We start from the raw sequence: 21,180 nt of genomic DNA, 5'->3' as shown, positions 1-21,180 counted from the left end.
CTCTTCTATCTGTGTTCGAATTTTTTTCTTCTTCTTCTACTAACAATAAGAAACCTCTTTACTGTGACATAGAGGATTCCTCTTCTTTTCTTTTTCTCTTCTCTTTCTTATGAGCAGGGACAAAGAAAAATGCATTCTTGTTGAAGCTGATCCAGAACCTGAAAGGACTCTGAAGAGGAAACTAAGAGAAGCTAAATTACAACAATCCAGAGACAACCTTATTGAAAATTTCGAACAAGTAAAGGAGATGGCAGCCGAACCCAACAACAATAATGCAAGGAGAATGCTTGGTGACTTTACTGCACCTAATTCCAATTTACATGGAAGAAGCATCTCCATTCCTGCCATTGGAACAAATAACTTTGAGCTGAAACCTTAGCTGGTTTCTCTGATGCAGCAGAACTGCAAGTTTTATGGACTTCCATCTGAAGATCCTTTTCAGTTCTTAACTGAATTCTTGCAGATATGTGATACTGTTAAGACTAATGGAGTAGATCCTGAAGTCTACAGGCTCATGCTTTTCCCGTTTACTGTAAGAGACAGAGCTAGAGTATGGTTGGACTCTCAACCTAAGGATAGCCTGAACTCTTGGGATAAGCTGGTCAAGGCTTTCTTAGCCAAGTTCTTTCCTCCTCAAAAGCTGAGCAAGCTTAGAGTGGATATTCAAACCTTCAGACAGAAAGAAGGTGAATCCCTCTATGAAGCTTGGGAGAGATACAAAGGACTGACCAAAAAGTGTCCTTCTGACATGCTTTCTGAATGGACCATCCTGGATATATTCTATGATGGTCTGTCTGAGTTATCTAAGATGTCATTGGATACCTCTGCAGGTGGATCCATTCACCTAAAGAAAACGCCTGCAGAAGCTCAAGAACTCATTGACATGGTTACAAATAACCAGTTCATGTACACTTCTGAAGGGAATCCTGTGAATAATGGGACGCCTATGAAGAAGGGAGTTCTTGAAGTTGATACTCTGAATGCCATATTGGCTCAGAACAAAATATTGACTCAGCAAGTCAATATGATTTCTCAGAGTCTGAATGGAGTGCAAGCTGCATCCAACAGTACTCAAAAGGCTTCTTATGAAGAAGAAGCTTATGATCCTGAAAACCCTGCAATAGCAGAGGTGAATTACATAGGTGAACCTTATAGAAACACCTATAATCCATCATGGAAAAATCATCCAAATCTGTCATGGAAGGATCAAAGGCCTCAACAAGGCTTTAGTAATGGTGGAAGAAACAGGTTTAACAATACTAAGCCTTTTCCATCATCCACTCAGCAACAGACAGAGAATTCTGAGCAGAATCCATCTAGCTTAGCAAACTTAGTCTCTGATCTATCTAAGGCCACTGTGAGTTTCATGAATGAAACAAGGTCTTCCATTAGAAATTTGGAAGCACAAGTAGGCCAGCTGAGTAAAAAGATCACTGAAATCCCTCCTAGTACTCTCCCAAGCAATACAGAAGAGAATCCAAAAGGAGAGTGCAAGGCCATTGACATAAGCACAATGGCCAAACCCAAAGAGGGAGAGGAGGACGTGAATCCCAAGGAGGAAGACCTCCTGGGACTCCCAGTGATCAATAAGGAGTTTCCCTCTGAGGAACCAAAGGACTCTGAGGCTCATATAGAGACCATAGAGATTCCATTGAACCTTCTTATGCCATTCATGAGCTCTAATGAGTATTCCTCTTCTGAAGAGAATGTGGATGTTACTGAAGAGCAAGCTGCCAAGTTCCTTGGTGCAATCATGAAGCTGAACACCAAATTATTTGGTATTAAGACTTGGGAAGATGAACCTCCCTTGTTCACCAATGAACTAAGTGATCTGGATCAACTGACATTGCCTCAGAAGAGACAGGATCCTGGAAAGTTCATAATACCTTGTACCATAGGCACCATGATCTTTAAGGCTCTGTGTGACCTTGGTTCAGGGATAAATCTCATGCCCCTCTCTGTAATAGAGAAACTGGGAATCTATGGGGTGCAAGCTGCTAAAATCTCATTAGAGATGGCAGATAATTCAAGAAAACAGGCTTATGGACAAGTAGAAGACGTGTTAGTAAAGGTTGAAGGCCTTTACATCCCTGCTGATTTCATAGTCTTAGATACTGGAAAGGAAGAGGATGAATCCATCATCCTAAGAAGACCTTTCCTAGCCACAGCAAGAGCTGTGATTGATGTGGACAGAGGAGAATTGATTCTTCAATTAAATGAGGATAACCTTGTGTTTACAACTCAAGGGTCTCTCTCTGCATCCATGGAGAGGAAGCATAAAAAGCTTCTCTCAAAGCAAAGTCAAACAAATCCCCCACAGTCAAACTCTAAGTTTGGTGTTGGGAGGCCACAACCAAACTCTAAGTTTGGTGTTGAACTCCCATATCCAAACTCTAAGTTTGGTGTTGGAGAGTCTCAACAATGCTCTGAACATCTGTGACGCTCCATGAGAGCCCACTGTCATGCTATTGACATTAAAGAAGCGCTTGTTGGGAGGCAACCCAATTTTTATCTAACCATATTTTTCTTAGTTATATGTCTTTATAGGTTCATGATCATGTGGAGTCACAAAATAAATATAAAAATTGAAAACGGAATCAAAAACAACAAAAGAAAAATCACACCCTGGAGGAAGCACCTGTCTGGCGTTCAACACCAGAACAGAGCATGGTTCTGGCGCTGAACGCCCAAAATGGGCAGTGTCTGGTGCTGAATGCCCAGAACAAGCATGGTTCTGGTGTTCAACGCCAGAAATGGGCAACAAATGGGCGTTGAACGCCCAAAATGGGCACCAACCTGGCGCTGAACGCCCAGAGTTGTGTGCAAGGGCATTTTACATGCCTAATGGGTGCAGGGATGTAAATCCTTGACACCTCAGGATCTGTGAACACCTCAGGATCTGTGGACACCACAGGATCATCTCAGGATCTGTGAATCTCACAGGATCCCCATCCACCTCACCCTCTCTCTCTCCATTCATGATCATCCCTTCTGTTTTCCATTCACCACTCACATCCATACACACACCCTTCTATCTCCTCCATATCTTCTTCTTCTTCATCTATTCTTTCTTCTTTTGCTCGAGGGCGAGCAACATTCTAAGTTTGGTGTGGTAAAAGCATAAGCTTTTTGTTTTTCCATTACCATTTATGGCACCTAAGACCGGAGAAACCTCTAGAAAAGGGAAAGGGAAGACAAAAGCTTCCACCTCCGAGTCATGGGAGATGGAAAGATTCATCTCGAGGGTCTATAGCTCAGTGGTAGAACATTTGACTGCAAATCCAGAGATCACTAAGATATCTCAGGGGATACATCTTTCTCCACACAACTATTGGGAGCAAATCAACACCTCCCTAGGAGAATTAAATTCCAACATGGGACAACTAAGGGTGGAACATCAAGAGCACTCCATCATCCTTCATGAAATAAGAGAAGATCAAAAAGCAATGAGGGAGGAGCAACAAAGACAAGGAAGAGACATAGAAGAGCTCAAGGACATCATTGGTTCCTCAAGATGGAAACGCCACCATCACTAAGGTGGATTCATTCCTTGTTCTTATTTCTTCTATTTTTCGTTTTCTATGTTATGTGCTTATCTATGTTTGTGTCTTCATTACATGATCATTAGTAGTTAGTAACTTTGTCTTAAAGTTATGAATGTCCTATGAATCCATCACCTCTCTTAAATGAAAAATGTTTTAATTCAAAAGAACAAGAAGTACATGAGTTTCGAATTTATCCTTGAACTTAGTTTAATTATATTGATGTGGTGACAATGCTTCTTGTTTTCTGAATGTATGCTTGAACAGTGCATATGTCTTTTGAAGTTGTTGTTTAAGAATGTTAAATATGTTGGCTCTTGAAAGAATGATGACTAGGAGACATGTTATTTGATAATCTGAAAAATCATAAAAATGATTCTTGAAGCAAGAAAAAGCAGCAAAGAACAAAGCTTGCAGAAAAAAATAAAAAAAAATAAATATAGGCGAAAAAAAATTAGAAAGAAAAAGAAAAAGCAAGCAGAAAAAGCCAAAGCTCTTAAAACCAAGAGGCAAGAGCAAAAAGCCAATAACCCTTAAAACCAAAAGACAAGGGCAAATAAAAAGGATCCCAAGGTTTTGAGCATCAGTGGATAGGAGGGCCTAAAGGAATAAAATCCTGGTCTAAGCGGCTAAACCAAGCTGTCCCTAACCATGTGCTTGTGGCGTGTAGGTGTCAAGTGAAAACTTGAGACTGAGCGGTTAAATTCAAGGTCCAAAGCAAAAAAAGAGTGTGCTTAAGAACCCTGGACACCTCTAATTGGGGACTTTAGCAAAGCTGAGTCACAATCTGAAAAGGTTCACCCAATTATGTGTCTGTGGCATTTATGTATCCGGTGGTAATACTGGAAAACAAAGTGCTTAGGGCCACGGCCAAGACTCATAAAATAGATGTGTTCAAGAATCATCATACTGAACTAGGAGAATCAATAACACTATCTGAACTCTGAGTTCCTATAGATGCCAATCATTCTGAACCTCAATGGATAAAGTGAGATGCCAAAACTATTCAAGAGGCAAAAAGCTATAAGTCCCGCTCATTTGATTGGAGCTATGTTTCATTGATAATTTGGAATTTATAGTATATTCTCTTCTTTTTATCCTATTTGATTTTCAGTTGCTTGGGGACAAGCAACAATTTAAGTTTGGTGTTGTGATGAGTGGATAATTTATACGCTTTTTGGCATTGTTTTTAGTATATTTTTAGTAGGATCTAGTTACTTTTAGGGATGTTTTCATTAGTTTTTATGTTAAATTCACATTTCTGGACTTTACTATGAGTTTGTGTGTTTTTCTGTGATTTCAGGTATTTTCAGGCTGAAATTGAGGGAATTGAGCAAAAATCAGATTCAGAGGTTGAAGAAGGACTGCTGATGCTGTTGGATTCTGACCTCCCTGCATTCAAAATGGATTTTCTGGAGCTACAGAACTCGAAATGGCGCGCTTTCAAGAAAGTACACATCCAGGGCTTTCCAGCAATGTATAAAAGTCCATACTTTGCCCAAGTTTAGACGACGCAAACTGGCGTTCAACGCCAGTTCTCTGCCCAATTCTGGCGTCCAGCGCCAGAAACAAGCTGCAAAGTGGAGTTCAACGCCCAAACTGGCACAAAAGCTGGCGTTTAACTCCAGGAATGACCTCTACATGTGTAACACTCAAGCTCAGCCCAAGCACACACCAAGGGGGCGCCGGAAGTGGATTTATGCATCAATTACTTACTTCTGTAAACCCTAATAGCTAGTTTATTATAAATAGGACCTTTTACTATTGTATTAGACATCTTTGGATTATCTTTTGATCTATTGATCACGTTTTGAGGGCTGGCCTCTCGGCCATGCCTGGACCTTCACTTATGTATTTTCAATGGTAGAGCTTCTACACTCCATAGATTAAGGTGTGGAGCTCTGCTGTTCCTCAAAGATTAATGCAAAGTACTACTGTTTTCTATTCAATTCAACTTATTCCACTTCTAAGATATTCATTCGCACTTCAACCTGAATGTGATGAACGTGACAATCATCATCATTCCCTATGAACGCGTGCCTGACAACCACTCCCATTCTACCTTCGATTGAACGAGTATCTCTTAGATTACTAATACAGGGGACCGAGTCCGAGATATTGGGATCTTCGTGGTATAAGCTAGATTGATGGCGGCATTCATGAGAATCTGGAAAGTCTAAACCTTGTCCATGGTATTCCGAGTAGGATTCTGGGATTGAATGACTGTGACGAGCTTCAAACTCGCGAGTGCTGGGCGTAGTGACAGACGCAAAAGGATAGTAAATCCTATTCCAGTATGATCGAGAACCTCCAGATGATTAGCCATGCAGTGACAGCGCATCGGAACATTTTCACAGGGAGGAATAGGATGCAACCAACGACAAAGGTGATGCCTCCAGACGATTAGCCGTGCTGTGACAGAGCATTTGGATCATTTTCTTGAGAGAGATCGAAAGTAGCCATTGGCACCGGTGACATCCTTACATAAAGCTAGCCATAGAAAGGAGTAAGATTGATTGGATGAAGACAGCAGGAAAGCAGAGGTTCAGAGGAACGAATGCATCTCCATACGCTTATCTGAAATTCTCACCAATGAGTTACATAAGTATTTCTATCTTTATTTTATTAATTAATTTCGAAAACCCCATTACTATTTTATATCCGCCTGACTGAGATTTACAAGGTGACCATAGCTTGCTTCATACCAACAATCTTCGTGGGATTCGACCCTTACTCACGTAAGGTATTACTTGGACGACCCAGTGCACTTGTTGGTTAGTTGTGCGAAGTTGTGAACCATGGTATTGGCATCATGTTTTTGGCGCCATTACCAGGGAAAGAAAGAGCAATGAATTTTACATAATCAAAGTGTAATCACAATTTCGTCCACCAATTATCAATAACATTTCTCCTTTTTCATTATTCTTTCAAGAGCCAACAATTTTAACATTCATGAACAGCAAATTCAAAAATATGCACTGTTCAAGCGTTCATTCAGAAAACAAAAGGTATTGCCACCACATCAAAATAATTAAACTAATTTCAAGATAGAATTCGAAATCATGCACTTCTTGTTCTTTTGCAATTAAAAACATTTTTCATTTAAGAAAGGTGATGGATTCATAGGACATTCATAACTTTAAGACATAGACACTTAAACACTAATGATCATGTAATAAAGACACAAACATAGACAAAACATAAAGCATAGATTTCGAAAAACAGAAAAATAAGACCAAGGAAATTAAAGAACGGGTCCACCTTAGTGATGGCGGCTAGTTCTTCCTCTTGAAGATCTTATGGAGTGCTTGAGCTCCTCTATGTCTCTTCCTTGCCTTTGTTGCTCCTCCCTCATAGCTCTTTGATCTTCTCTAATCTCATGGAGAATGATGGAGTGCTCTTGGTGCTCCACCCTTAGTTGTCCCATGTTGGAACTTAATTCTCCTAGGAAGGTGTTGATTTGCTCCCAATAGTTTTGTGGAGGAAAGTACATCCCTTGAGGTATCTCAGGGATTTCTTGATGAGGAATTTCATCATGCTCTTGTTGAGGTCCATGAGTGGGCTCTCTTGTTTGCTCCATCCTTTTCTTAGTGATGGGCTTGTCCTCATCAATGAGGATGTCTTCCTCTATGACAATTCCAGCTGAATTGCATAGGTTACAAATGAGATGAGGGAAGGCTAGCCTTGCCATAGTGGAGGGCTTGTCCGCCACCTTGTAGAGTTCTAGAGGTATGATCTCATGAACTTCTACTTCCTCTCCATTCATGATGTTATGGATCATGATAGACCGGCCTATTGTAACTTTAGACCGGTTGCTAGTAGGAATGATAGAGCGTTGGATGAACTCCAACCATCCCCTAGCCACGGGCTTGAGGTCAAGCCTTCTTAGTTGAACCGGCTTGCCTCTTGAGTCTCTCTTCCATTGAACTCCTTCCACACAAATGTCCCTAAGGACTTGGTCCAACCTTTGATCAAAGTTGACCTTTCTAGTGAAAGGATAAGGATCTCCTCTCATCATTGGCAAGTTAAATGCCAACCTCACATTTTCTGGACTGAAATCCAAGTAATACTCCCGAACCATTGTGAGCCAATTCTTTGGATTCGGGTTCATACTTTGATCATGGTTCCTAGTGATCCATGCATTAGCATAGAACTCTTGAACCATTAAGATTCCGACTTGTTGGATTGGGTTGGTGAGATCTTTCCAACCTCTTCTTTGAATCTCACGTTGGATCTCCGGATATTCACCCTTTTTTAGCATGAAGGGGACCTCGGGGATCACCTTTTTCTTGGCCACAACTTCATAGAAGTGGTCTTGATGGACCTTTGAGATGAATCTCTCCATCTCCCATGACTCGGACGTGGAAGCAATTGCCTTCCCTTTCCTCTTTCTAGAGGTTTCTCCGGCCTTAGGTGCCATTGATGGTTATGGAAAAATAGAAAAGCAGAGCTTTTTCCACACCAAACTTAAAAGGTTTGCTCATCCTCGAGCAAAAGAGGAAAGAAAGAAGTAGAAGAATGATAAATGGAAGAGATAGAGGGGGTAGTGGTTCAGCCAAAGGGAAAAGAAGTGTTTGTGATGTGTGAAAGTGAAGGTAGTGAGGAGGGGTATTTATAGGGTAGGAGAGAGAGAGAATTTGGTCATGAATGGTGGGTTTGGGAGGGAAGTGGTTTGAATTTGAATGGTGAGGTAGGTGGAGTTTATGATGCATGGATGTGAGTGGTGAAGAGAATATGGGGAAGAGGGTAGGATTTGATAGGTGAAGGGTATTTGGGGAAGAGTTATTGATGGGATTGGTCAAGGGTATTTGGGGAAGAGTGTTATGAAAAGGTGTGAAGAGGAGAGAAGAAGATGTGGGGTGAGTGGGGATCCTGTGGGGTCCACAGATCCTGAGGTGTTAAGAAATTCTGCTCTCTGCACCATTCTGGCATTCAAACGCCCTCAGTGTGCCAATTCTGGCGTTAAACGCCAGTTCTGCTACCTTTCCTGGCGTTAAACGCCAGTCTGCTGCCCCTTTCTGGCGTTAAACGCCCAGAGTGCTGCCCATTCTGGCGTTTAACGCCCAGAATGCTGCCAAGCTGGGCGTTAAACGCCCATTCTGCTATCCTTATTGGCGTTTAAACGCCAGTAAGCCTGTTTTCCAGAGTGTTCTATTTTTTGATGCTGTTTTTGATTTTTGCTTTAGTTCTGCAGTTGTTTTTATGGCTTCACATGATCATTGGTGCACGAAATTGTGATCATCAATGGCGCCAACAACTTGGTACGCACAATTGTAATCTCAACTCTTTATCACAACTCTGCACAACTAACCAGCAAGTGCACTAGGTTGTCCAAGTAATAAACCTTACGTGAGTAAGGGTCGATCCCACGGAGATTGTCGGCTTGAAGCAAGCTATGGTCATCTTGTAAATCTTAGTCAGGCGGATTCAAATGGTTATGGAGAATTGATAATTAAAAGATGAATAAAATATAAAATAAGATAGAGATAATTATGTAATTCATTGGTGAGAATTTCAGATAAGCGTATGAAGATGCTTTGTTCCTCCTGAACTTCTGCTTTCCTATTATCTTCATCCAATCATTCATACTCCCTTCCATGGCAAGCTTATGTTGGGTTTCACCATTGTCAATGGCTACCTCCCGTCCTCTCAGTGAAAATGGTCCAAATGCGCTGTCACCGCACGGCTAATCAGTTGTTGGTTCTCGATCATGTTGGAATAGGATCCATTGATCCTTTTGCGTCTGTCACTACGCCCAACACTCACGAGTTTGAAGCTCGTCACAGTCATTCCTTCCCAGATCCTACTCAGAATACCACAGACAAGGTTTAGACTTTCCGGATCTCAGGAATGCTGCCAATTGATTCTAGCCTATACCACGAAGACTCTGATCTCACGGAATGGAAGGCTCGGTTGTCAGGCGAGACAACCATGCGTCATAAACCAGGAGGCTAAGAGATACGCACTCAAGCTATTGCAAGTAGAACGGAAGTGGTTGTCAGGCACGCATTCATAGGTGAGAATGATGATGAGTGTCACGGATCATCACCTTCTTCAGGTTGAAGAACGAGTGTATATCTGATTAGCGGATATTTTATACGCTTTTTGGGGTTAATTTCATATAGTATTGAGTATGTTTTAGTTAGTTTTTAGTCTATTTTCATTAGTTTTTAGGAAAAATTCATATTTCTGGACTTTACTATGAGTTGTGTGTTTTTCTGTAATTTCAGATATTTTTCTGGCTGAAATTGAAGGAGCTGAGTAAAAATCTGATTCAGGCTGAAAAAGGACTGCTGATGTTGTTGGATTCTGACCTCTCTGCACTCAAAGTGGATTTTCTGGAGCTAGAGAACTCGAAATGGCATGCTTCCATTTGCGTTGGAAAGTAGACATCCAGGGCTTTCCAGCAATATATAATAGTCCATACTTTTCACAAGGATAGATGACGTAAACTGGCGTTCAACGCCAGTTCTCTGCCCAATTCTGGCGTCCAGTGCCAGAAAAGGATCAAAAGCTGGAGTTGAACGCCCAAACTGGCGTTCAACTCCACAAATGGCCTCTACATGTGGATTGCTTAATTCTCAGCCCCAGCACACACCAAGTGGGCCCCAGAAGTGGATCTCTGCATCATCCATCATAGTTTACTCATTTTTTGTAAACCTAGGCTACTAGTTTAGTATTTAAACAACTTTTAGAGACTTATTTTATATCTCATGACATTTTTAGATCTGAACTTTGTATTCTTTGACGGCATGAGTCTCTAACCCCATTGTTGGGGGTGAGGAGCTCTGCTGTGTCTCGATGAATTAATGCAAGTATTTCTGTTTTCCATTCAAACACGCTTGTTCCTATCTAAGATGTTCATTCGCGCTTAACTGTGATGAAGGTGATGATCCGTGACATTCATCACCTTCCTTAAACCATGAACGTGTGCCTGACAACCACCTCCGTTCTATATCCGATTGAATGAGTATCTCTTAGATCTCTTAATCAGAATCTTCGTGGTATAAGCTAGAACTGATGGCGGCATTCATGAGAATCCGGAAAGTCTAAACCTTGTCTGTGGTATTCCGAGTAGGATTCAATGATTGAGTGACTGTGATGAACCTCAAACTCACGAGTGCTGGGCGTAGTGACAGACGCAAAAGGATAGCAGATCCTATTCCGGCATGATTGATAACCTGCAGATGATTAGCCGTGCGGTGACAGCGCATTGGGAATCTTTTCACTGGAAGGATGGATGGTAGCCATTGACAACGGTGATCCACCTACACACAGCTTGCCATAGGAGGACGTGCGTGCGTGAATCAGAAGACAGAGGAAAGCAGAGATTCAGAAGACAAAGCATCTCCAAAACTCCAACATATTCTCCATTACTGCATAACAAGTAACTTTTAATTCATGCTCTCTTGGTTATTCGCAATTCAAATGATAAACATAATTGACTTCCTGACTTAGATTTACAAGATAACCATAGATTGCTTCAAACCAACAATCTCCGTGGGATTCGACCCTTACTCACGTAAGGTATTACTTGGACGACCCAGTGCACTTGCTGGTTAGTGGTACGAGTTGTGAAAAGTGTGATTCATAATTCGTGCACCAAGTTTTTGGCGCCGTTGCCGGGGATTGTTCGAGTTTGGACAACTAACGGTTTATTTTGTTGCTTAGATTAGGAAAAATTTCTCTTTTTTTGTTTAGAGTCTCTTTTTATTGTTGCGTTAGAATCTTAGAATCCTTATTTTCTTTTTAAAAATATTTTTTAAAAAAATAATTTTTCTATTAAATCCTGTGTCAAACTTTTAAGTTTGGTGTTTTCTTGTTGATTTTTCTGAGTTTTTCAAAAATTTATTTTGGTTTTCTAAAAATTTTAAGTTTGGTGTTCTTCCTTAGTGTTCTTAAGTTTTCCTTGTGTCTTGATCTTAAAATTTTTAAGTTTGGTGTTCCTTGATGTTTTTCCCCCAAAATTTTCGAAAATAAGGAACCTCAGATCTAAAAATTTTAAATCCTGTGTTATCTTGTTGTTTTTCTCTCTCCTTTAAAAATTCAGATTTTTATTTCAAAATTTAAAACCTTTTTCAAAAATCATCATATCTTTTTCAAAATCTCCTAACCACTCTCTTTCTCCTCACTTTTTCGAAAATCTTCCACTCATTTTTTTTATTTTATTTTATTTTGATTTATTTTCTTTTCGAAATAAACTAATAAATAAATAAATAAAAATATTTTTTCTATTTTACATCATCTCCCTTTCTCCATCATGGACCTAAGCGGAAATGAACAGTCCAGGAGGACTCTGGGGTCATATTCTAACCCCTCTACTGCTTCATATGGGAGTAGTATCTGCATACCCTCCATTGGAGTCAGTAGCTTTGAGTTGAATCCTCAGCTCATTATCATGGTGCAGCAAAGCTGCCAGTATTCCAGTCTTCCACAGGAAGAACCTACAGAGTTTCTGGCACAATTTTTACAAATTGCTGACACAGTACATGATAAGAAAATAGATCAGGATGTCTACAGACTATTACTGTTTCCATTTGCTGTAAAAGATCAAGCTAAGAGGTGGTTAAATAACCAACCTAAAGCCAGCATAATGACATGGAAACAGCTGACGGAAAAATTCCTGAATCAGTATTTTCCTCCAAAAAGGATGACACAGCTAAGGCTGGACATCCAAGGCTTTAAACAAGGAGATAATGAATCTCTTTATGATGCCTGGGAGAGATACAGAGAGATGCTACGAAAATGCCCCTCTGAAATGTTTTCAGAGTAGGTTCAGTTAGACATCTTCTACTATGGGCTTGCAGAAGGAGCTCAGATGTCTCTAGATTACTCAGCTGGTGGATCTATCCACATGAGAAAGACAATTGAAGAGGCTCAAGAGCTCATTGATACAGTTGCCAGGAATCAGCATCTGTACCTAAGCAGCAACCCTTCCATGAATGAAGAGGTTAAAACAGTAACTGCTGAACTCAGTCCTGTAAAATAAGCTGCTGAATTCAATCAGCAATTGGACTTTCTAACAAAGCAGCTAGCCGAATTTAAAGACAGGTTACAAGAGACAAGGATGGCCAATATACATATGGACGAACAGTTTAAGCAAACAAAGCAGCAGCTGTCAAGGCAAATAGCAGAAGAATGCCAAGCAGTTCAACTAAGAAGTGGGAGAACATTAAATACCCCACCTCAAGGCAGCAAAAAGCTAAGAAATGAGCAAACCACCCAAAATTCACTTGAGGACAGTAAGAGCCCAGGGAAAAATAATTCTGGCGCTAAAACGCCAGAAAATTGGTGGAAGGCTGGCGCTGAATGCCCAGACCATGGCCAAAATTGGCGTTCAACGCCAGAAACAAAGCAGGACTGGCGTTTAACGCCAGAAATGGGCAAGAATCTGGCGTTGAACGCCCAAAAGGGGCAGGATCTGGCGTTGAACGCCCAAGATGGGCACAATTCTGGCGTTCAAACGCCAGGAACAGACAAGGAGTTGGCTTCTCACGTCACTCCAGCTTCTAACTCTGGCACTCAATTGCCAGTGAGGGATCAGACACACACAAATGCTGATAACAACCCCTCTAAAAAGTCTTCTTCAACCACTTCTGTAGGTAATAAACCTGCAGCAACTAAGGTTGAAGAATATAAAGCCAAGATACCTTATCCTCAAAAACTCCGGAAAGAGGAGCAGGATAAGCAATTTGCTCGCTTTGCAGATTATCTCAGGACTCTTGAAATAAAGATTCCATTTGCAGAAGCACTTGAGCAAATACCCTCTTATGCCAAGTTCATGAAAGAGATCTTGGGTCATAAGAAGGATTGGAGAGAAACAGAAAGAGTTCTCCTCACTGAAGAATGCAGTGCAATCATTCTGAAGAGCTTTCCTGAAAAGCTTAAAGACCCTGGGAGCTTTCTGATACCATGCATATTAGAAGGTAATTGCACCAAGACAGCTTTATGCGATCTTGGGGCAAGCATCAACCTAATACCTGCATCCACTATCAGGAAGCTTGGCTTAACTGAAGAAGTTAAACCAACCCGGATATGTCTCCAACTTGCTGATGGTTCCACTAAATACCCATCAGGCGTGATTGAAGACATGATTGTCAGAGTTGGGCCATTCGCCTTTCCCACTGACTTTGTTGTGCTGGAAATGGAGGAGCACAAGAGTGCTACTCTCATTCTAGGAAGACCCTTCCTAGCAACTGGAAGATCCCTCATTGATGTCCAACAGGGGGAAATAACCCTGAGAGTCAATGATGATGAATTCAAGTTGAACGCTGTCAAAGCCATGCAGCATCCAGACACATCAAAAGACTGCATGAAAGTTGATCCTATTGATTCTTTGGTAGAAGAGATCAACATGGCTGAGAGTCTTGAATCAGAGTTGGAAAACATCTTTAAAGATGTTCAGTCTGATTTAGAGGATTCAGAGGATATGAAAGAGCCTCTAAAATTTCTTCTGGAAGAGGAAAAACCTCCTAAACCCGAGCTCAAGCCATTACCACCATCCTTGAAATATGCGTTTCTGGGAGAAGGTGACACTTTTCTAGTGATCATAAGCTCTACTTTAAATTCACAGGAAGAGGAGGCACTTATTCAAGTGCTAAGGACACACAAGACAGCTCTAGGGTGGTCCATAGGTGACCTTAAGGGCATAAGCCCAGCTAGATGCATGCACAAAATCTTATTGGAGGATAATGCCAAACCAGTGGTTCAACCACAGAGGCGGCTAAATCCAGCCATGAAAGAAGTGGTGCAGAAAGAGGTCACCAAATTACTGGAGGCTGGGATTATTTATCCTATTTCTGATAGCCCCTGGGTGAGCCCTGTTCAAGTCGTCCCAAAAAAGGGAAGCATGACAGTGATTCATAATGAAAAAAATGAACTGGTTCCTATAAGAACAGTTACAAGGTGGCGCATGTGTATTGATTATAGAAGGCTCAATACAGCCACCAGAAAGGATCATTTTCCTTTACCATTCATAGACCAGATGCTAGAAAGACTAGCAGGTCATGATTATTACTGCTTTTTGGATGGCTACTCAGGCTATAACCAGATTGCAGTAGATCCCCAGGATCAAGAGAAAATAGCATTCACATGTCCATCCGGAGTGTTTGCTTATAGAAGGATGCCATTTGGGCTATGTAATGCGCCTGCAACCTTCCAGAGATGCATGCTCTCTATTTTCTCTGATATGGTGGAAAAATTTCTGGAAGTCTTCATGGACGACTTCTCAGTATACGGAGACTCATTCAGCTCCTGCCTTGATCACCTGAAACTTGTTCTGAAAAGATGCCAAGAGACCAACCTAGTTTTAAACTGGGAAAAGTGTCACTTCATGGTGACTGAAGGAATTGTTCTTGGGCATAAAATCTCAAACAAGGGAATAGAGGTGGATCAAGCAAAAATAAAGGTAATTGAAAAATTACCACCACCTGCCAATGTTAAGGCAATCAGAAGCTTTCTGGGGCATGCAGGATTCTATAGGAGGTTTATAAAGGATTTTTCAAAAATCGCAAAACCTCTAAGCAATCTGCTTGCTGCTGACACGCGATTTGTGTTTGACACAGAGTGCCTGCAGGCGTTTGAAACGCTGAAAGCTAAGCTGGTCACAGCACCAGTCATTTCTGCACCAGACTAGACATTACCATTTGAGCTAATGTGTGATGCCAGTGATCATGCCATTGGTGCAGCATTGGGACAGAGGCACGACAAGCTTCTGCATGTCATTTATTATGCCAGTCGCGTTCTAAATGATGCCCAGAAAAATTACACAACCACAGAAAAAGAACTACTTGCAGTGGTTTACGCCATTGACAAGTTCAGATCATACTTAGTAGGATCAAAAGTGATTGTGTATACTGACCATGCTGCTCTTAAATATCTACTCACAAAGCAGGATTCAAAACCCAGACTCATCAGATGGGTATTGCTTCTGTAAGAGTTTGATATAGAAATAAGAGATAGAAAAGGGACAGAGAACCAAGTGGCTGATCATCTGTCCCGGATAGAACCAGTGGAAGGGACGTCCCTCCCCTTTCTTGAGATCTCTGAGACGTTTCCTGATGAGCATTTATTTGCCATTCAGGAAGCACCATGGTTTGCCGATATTACAAACTATAAAGCTGCAAGGTTCATACCCAAGGAGTACAACAGGATACAAAAGAAGAAATTAATTACTGATGCAAAGTACTACTTGTGGGATGAACCTTATCTCTTTAAGAGATGTGCAGACGGAATTATCCGTAGGTGTGTACCTAGAGAAGAAGCACAGAGGATCCCGTGGCATTGCCACAGATCTCAATATGGAGGCCATTTCGGAGGTGAGCGAACAGCCACCAAGGTCCTCCAATGTGGCTTCTATTGGCCCACACTCTATAAAGATTCCCAAGAGTTTGTACGTAATTGTGACAGTTGCCAAAGAGCTGGTAATCTGCCTCATGGTTACGCCATGCCTCAACAAGGAATCTTGGAAATTGAGTTGTTTGACGTATGGGGAATTGACTTCATGGGACCTTTCCCACCATCATACTCAAACACTTATATTCTGGTGGCAGTTGACTATGTATCAAAATGGGTTGAGGCTATTGCCACACCCACCAATGATACTAAAACAGTGCTGAAGTTCCTCCAGAAACATATCTTTAGCAGGTTTGGTGTCCCTAGAGTACTAATCAGTGATGGGGGCACTCACTTCTGCAATAAACAGCTTTACTCTGCCATGGTTCGGTATGGAATTCGCCACAAGGTGGCCACTCCATATCATCCACAAACCAATGGGCAAGCTGAAGTCTCTAACAGAGAATTAAAGAGAATCCTGGAACGAACAGTAAATACCCGTAGAAAGGATTGGGCACGGAGCTTGGATGATGCTCTGTGGGCTTACAGGACAGCATTCAAGACCCCCATAGGGACATCTCCATACCAACTCGTGTATGGTAAGGCATGTCACCTGCCCGTGGAACTGGAACATAAGGCCTACTGGGCAACCAGATTCCTAAACTTTGATGCCAAATTAGCAGGAGAAAAATGATTGCTCCAGCTAAATGAGCTAGAGGAATTCAGATTCACAGCTTTCAAAAATGCCAAGCTTTATAAAGAAAAATAAAAAAAATGGCATGACAGAAAGCTGTCATCTAGAATCCTTGAACCAGGACAGAAGGTCCTGTTGTTTAACTCTAGACTCAGGCTATTCCCCAGAAAACTGAAATCCCGGTGGAGGGGACTATACGTGATTACAAGTGTATCACCATATGGTTATATGGAGCTTCAAGATATTGATTCTGATAAGAAGTTCATTGTCAATGGACAGAGAATCAAGCATTATCTTGAAGGCAACATTGAGCAAGAATGCTCAAGGCTGAAGCTAGATTAAAAGCTCAGCAAGGTCCAGCTAAAGACAATAAAGAAGCGCTTGCTGGGAGGCAACCCAACCATGGGGCAACAATCCTCTAAGCATTTTGCCCTATTTCTATTTTTTATTTTTATATAGAGTTCATTGACAACAAGGTAAATAATCATTTACAGAAGACCTCGGCACACAAAACAGAGAAAAAGAGCTCACTGGCAAGAAAACGCCAGTAAAAGTATATTTTGGGCGTTCAACGCCCAAAATGGGCATCCACTGGGCGTTGAACGCCAGTAATGGTAGCAATCTGGGCGTTCAACGCCAGAAAGGGGCACCCACTGGGCGTTGAACGCCAGTAATGGCAGCAGCTGGGCGTTGAACGCCCAGGAGAGCAGCATTTGGGCGCTGAACGCCCAAAACAGGCAGTGTTTGGGCGTTCAAACGCCAGGATAGCAAGGAGGAGCCAAATTCATTTTTTCCACACGTATTTCCATTCTAATTTCAAATTTTATGTTTCAATGCATGATTTTTACATGAACATGTTAAGAACCCTGATTTCTAAAATCCTTAATTTCAAAAAAATCCCTCTTTCCAAATTCAATCCAACTCTTTTCAAATCTTTTCTGAAAACAAATCTATCTTTTTCACTCTAAAATCTTTTCAACTAATCCATATCTTTTTCAAATCTCCCCATTATCTTTTTCAAAATTCAGATTTATCTCTTTCAAAAATCTATCATATCTCTTCAAAATTAAACTATATCTTCTATCTTATCTTTTTCAACTCAATCTTTTTATCTTATCTTTTCCAATTTTTCGAAAAACCACCCCCCCCATCCCTTTAAATTTGGGTTCGGCCTCCCTCCTCCTCCATCAACAATTGCACCTAGCTCTCCTTCTATCCCTCTCCTTTCTTTTCTTTTGCTTGAGGACAAGCAAACCTCTAAGTTTGGTGTGTTTATCCGAGATCACTAAGATCATGGCTCCTAAAGGAAAACAACCCACTCCAAGAGGCAAGAAAGAGAGCATTCCAAAACCACTTTGGAATCAAGGGAAGTTCTTATCTAAAGAACATTCAGACCATTATCTGAAAATAATGGGTCTGAGATCAGTGATCCCGAAAGTTAGATTCGATCTGAAAGAAGATGAATATCCGGAGATCCAGGAGCAAATTCGAATCAGGAACTGGGAAGTCCTAGCTAATCCTGAAACGAAAGTAGGAAGGAACATGGTCCAAGAGTTCTATGCTAATATGTGGCAGACTGACAAGCAAAAACTATCTGGAACTGCCTTCTATGAATTTCGGACCATGGTCAGAGGAAAGATTGTTCATACCACCCCTGACAAGATCAGAGAGATCTTAAAGCTACCCCAGCTAAAGGACGATCCAGACTCCTTCAACAGGAGGATGATGAGAGCAGACATTGACCTGGATAAGATTCTAGAGGACATATGTATCCCTGGAGCCAGGTGGACCACCAACACAAAGGGTGTCCCAAATCAACTCAAGAGAGAGGATCTCAAACCAGTCGCCAGAGGATGGCTAGACTTCATTGGGCATTCTCTGTTGCCTACTAGCAACCATTCTGAAGTCACAGTTAAAAGAGCAGTGATGATCCATTGCATCATGATGGGAAAGGAAGTGGAGGTTCATCAGTTGATTTCAGCTGAACTCTACAAAATTGCTAACAAAAATTCTAAAGAGGCCAGGTTGGCTTATCCAAGCGTGATTTCCCTACTCTGCAAGGACGCTGGAGTAAGGATGGAAATAACTGAGTATATCTCAATTGAGAAGCCAATCACCAAAGCATCAATGGAAAAACAACAAGCACAGGATGATCCCATCAAGAAGAGAGCACAGGAATTCCTCCCAGAGATCCCTCAATCTGAATACTGGGAGTATCTTGAGACGTCTGTTACCAAGATACGGGAAGCTATGGAGCAAATAATAAAAGAACAGAAGGAACACAGTCAAATGCTGACCTATATGTTTAAAGAACAAGAGGAGCAAGGGCGTGACTTAAGGGAATTGAAGCGCCAAAAGTCTTCTCTTGTAGGACCAAGCACCCCAAGGATCAGAGGAACCCCCGTGCCCCCAGAATAAAGGTTGTTAATTTTCAATTTCTGCCTTAACTCTGTGACAGTGTCCTTATAGAAGTTTACCTTAGGAGTCATATAATAGTAATTAGTATCTATTTTGATTTTATCTCCAATTAAGCTATAGTTTATTTTTTCTCATCATCAGCAAACATGAATAAAGTAGTAGATCTTTTGAATAAGAGGCAATAAAATTTCGAGTTTTAATAAGAGAAATTCTAATTAGTTAAATGTGGTGGCAATGCTTTCTGTCTTCTGAATGAATGCTTGAACAGTGCATATATCTTTTGAATTTGTTGTTTAAGACTGTTAAATATGTTGGCTCTTGAAAGAATGATGAACATGAGACATGTTATTGATAATCTGAAAAATCATAAAAATGATTCTTGAAGCAAGAAAAAGCAGCAAAGAACAAAGCTTGCAGAAAAAAAAAAGAGAGAGAGAGAGAAAAAGCAAGCAGAAAAAGCCAAAAGCTCTTAAAACCAAAAGGCAAGGGCAAATAAAAAGGATCCCAAGGCTTTGAGCATCAGTGGATAGGAGGGCCTAAAGGACTAAAATCCTGGTCTAAGCGGTTAAACCAAGCTGTCCCTAACCATGTGCTTGTGGCGTGAAGGTGTCAAGTGAAAACTTGAGACTGAGCGGTTAAAGTCAAGGTCCAAGGCAAAAAGAAGAATGTGCCTAAGAACCCTGGACACCTCTAATTGGGGGCTTTAGCAAAGTTGAGCCACAATCTGAAAAGGTTCACCCAATTATGTGTCTGTGGCATTTATGTATCCGGTGGTAATACTGGAAAACAAAGTGTTTAGGGCCACGGCCAAGACTCATACAATAGCTGTGTTCAAGAATCATCACACTGAAATAGGAGAATCAATAACACTATCTGAATTCTAAGTTCCTATAGATGCCAATCACTCTGAGCTTCAATGGATAAAGTGAGATGCCAAAACTGTTCAGAAGCAAAAAGCTACTAGTCCCGCTCATCTAATTAGAATCTGAGCTTCAATCAAAAACTCTGAGATATTATTGCTTCTCAACCTATTAGTCTTCTATTTTATTTGCCTAGTTGCTTGAGGACAAGCAACAGTTTAAGTTTGGTGTTGTGATGAGCGGATATTTTATACGCTTTTTGGGGTTAATTTCATATAGTATTGAGTATGTTTTAGTTAGTTTTTAGTCTATTTTCATTAGTTTTTAGGAAAAATTCATATTTCTGGACTTTACTATGAGTTGTGTGTTTTTCTGTAATTTCAGGTATTTTTCTGGCTGAAATTGAAGGAGCTGAGTAAAAATCTGATTCAAGCTGAAAAAGGACTGCTGATGCTGTTGGATTCTGACCTCCCTGCACTCAAAGTGGATTTTCTGGAGCTACAGAACTCGAAATGGCATGCTTCCAATTGAGTTGGAAAGTAGACATCCAGGTCTTTCCAGAAATATATAATACTCCATACTTTGCACAAGGATAGACGATGTAAACTGGCGTTCAACGCCAGTTCTCTGCCCAATTCTGGCGTCCAGCGCCAGAAAAGGATCAAAAGCTGGAGTTGAACGCCCAAACTGGCACAAAAACTGGCGTTCAACTCCACAAATGGCCTCTGCACGTGGATTGCTTAATTCTCAGCCCCAGCACACACCAAGTGAGCCCCAGAAGTGGATCTCTGCATCATCTATCATAGTTTACTCATTTTTTGTAAACCTAGGCTACTAGTTTAGTATTTAAACAACTTTTAGAGACTTATTTTATATCTCATGACATTTTTAGATCTGAACTTTGTATTCTTTGACGGCATGAGTCTTTAAACCCCATTGTTGGGGGTGAGGAGCTCTGCTGTGTCTCGATGAATTAATGCAAGTATTTCTGTTTTCCATTCAAACACGCTTGTTCCTATCTAAGATGTTCATTCGCGCTTAACTGTGATGAAGGTGATGATCCGTGACATTTATCACCTTCCTCAAACCATGAACGTGTGCCTGACAACCACCTCCGTTCTATATCCGATTGAATGAGTATCTCTTAGATCTCTTAATCAGAATCTTCGTGGTATAAGCTAGAACTGATGGCGGCATTCATGAGAATCCGGAAAGTCTAAACCTTGTCTATGGTATTCCAAGTAGGATTCAATGATTGAGTGACTGTGACGAACCTCAAACTCACGAGTGCTGGGCGTAGTGACAGACGCAAAAGGATAGCAGATCCTATTCC

At 41.1% G+C, this 21,180-nt stretch overlaps 1 non-coding gene across 1 annotated transcript; it reads right to left on the bottom strand.

Annotated features, from left to right (window-relative positions):
* Positions 1–646: 646 nt before the first annotated feature.
* LOC148568627 (small nucleolar RNA R71) lies at positions 647–754 on the bottom strand. The gene has a single exon (XR_015881579.1). It is a non-coding gene; the product is annotated as a small nucleolar RNA R71 (small nucleolar RNA).
* Positions 755–21,180: the final 20,426 nt, after the last annotated feature.

Source organism: Arachis ipaensis, chromosome B4 (genome assembly GCF_059453495.1).
Source record: "Arachis ipaensis isolate K30076 ecotype BB chromosome B4, ASM5945349v1, whole genome shotgun sequence".
Lineage (NCBI taxonomy): Eukaryota > Viridiplantae > Streptophyta > Magnoliopsida > Fabales > Fabaceae > Arachis > Arachis ipaensis.
This window is presented reverse-complemented; position numbering and strand designations above follow the sequence as displayed.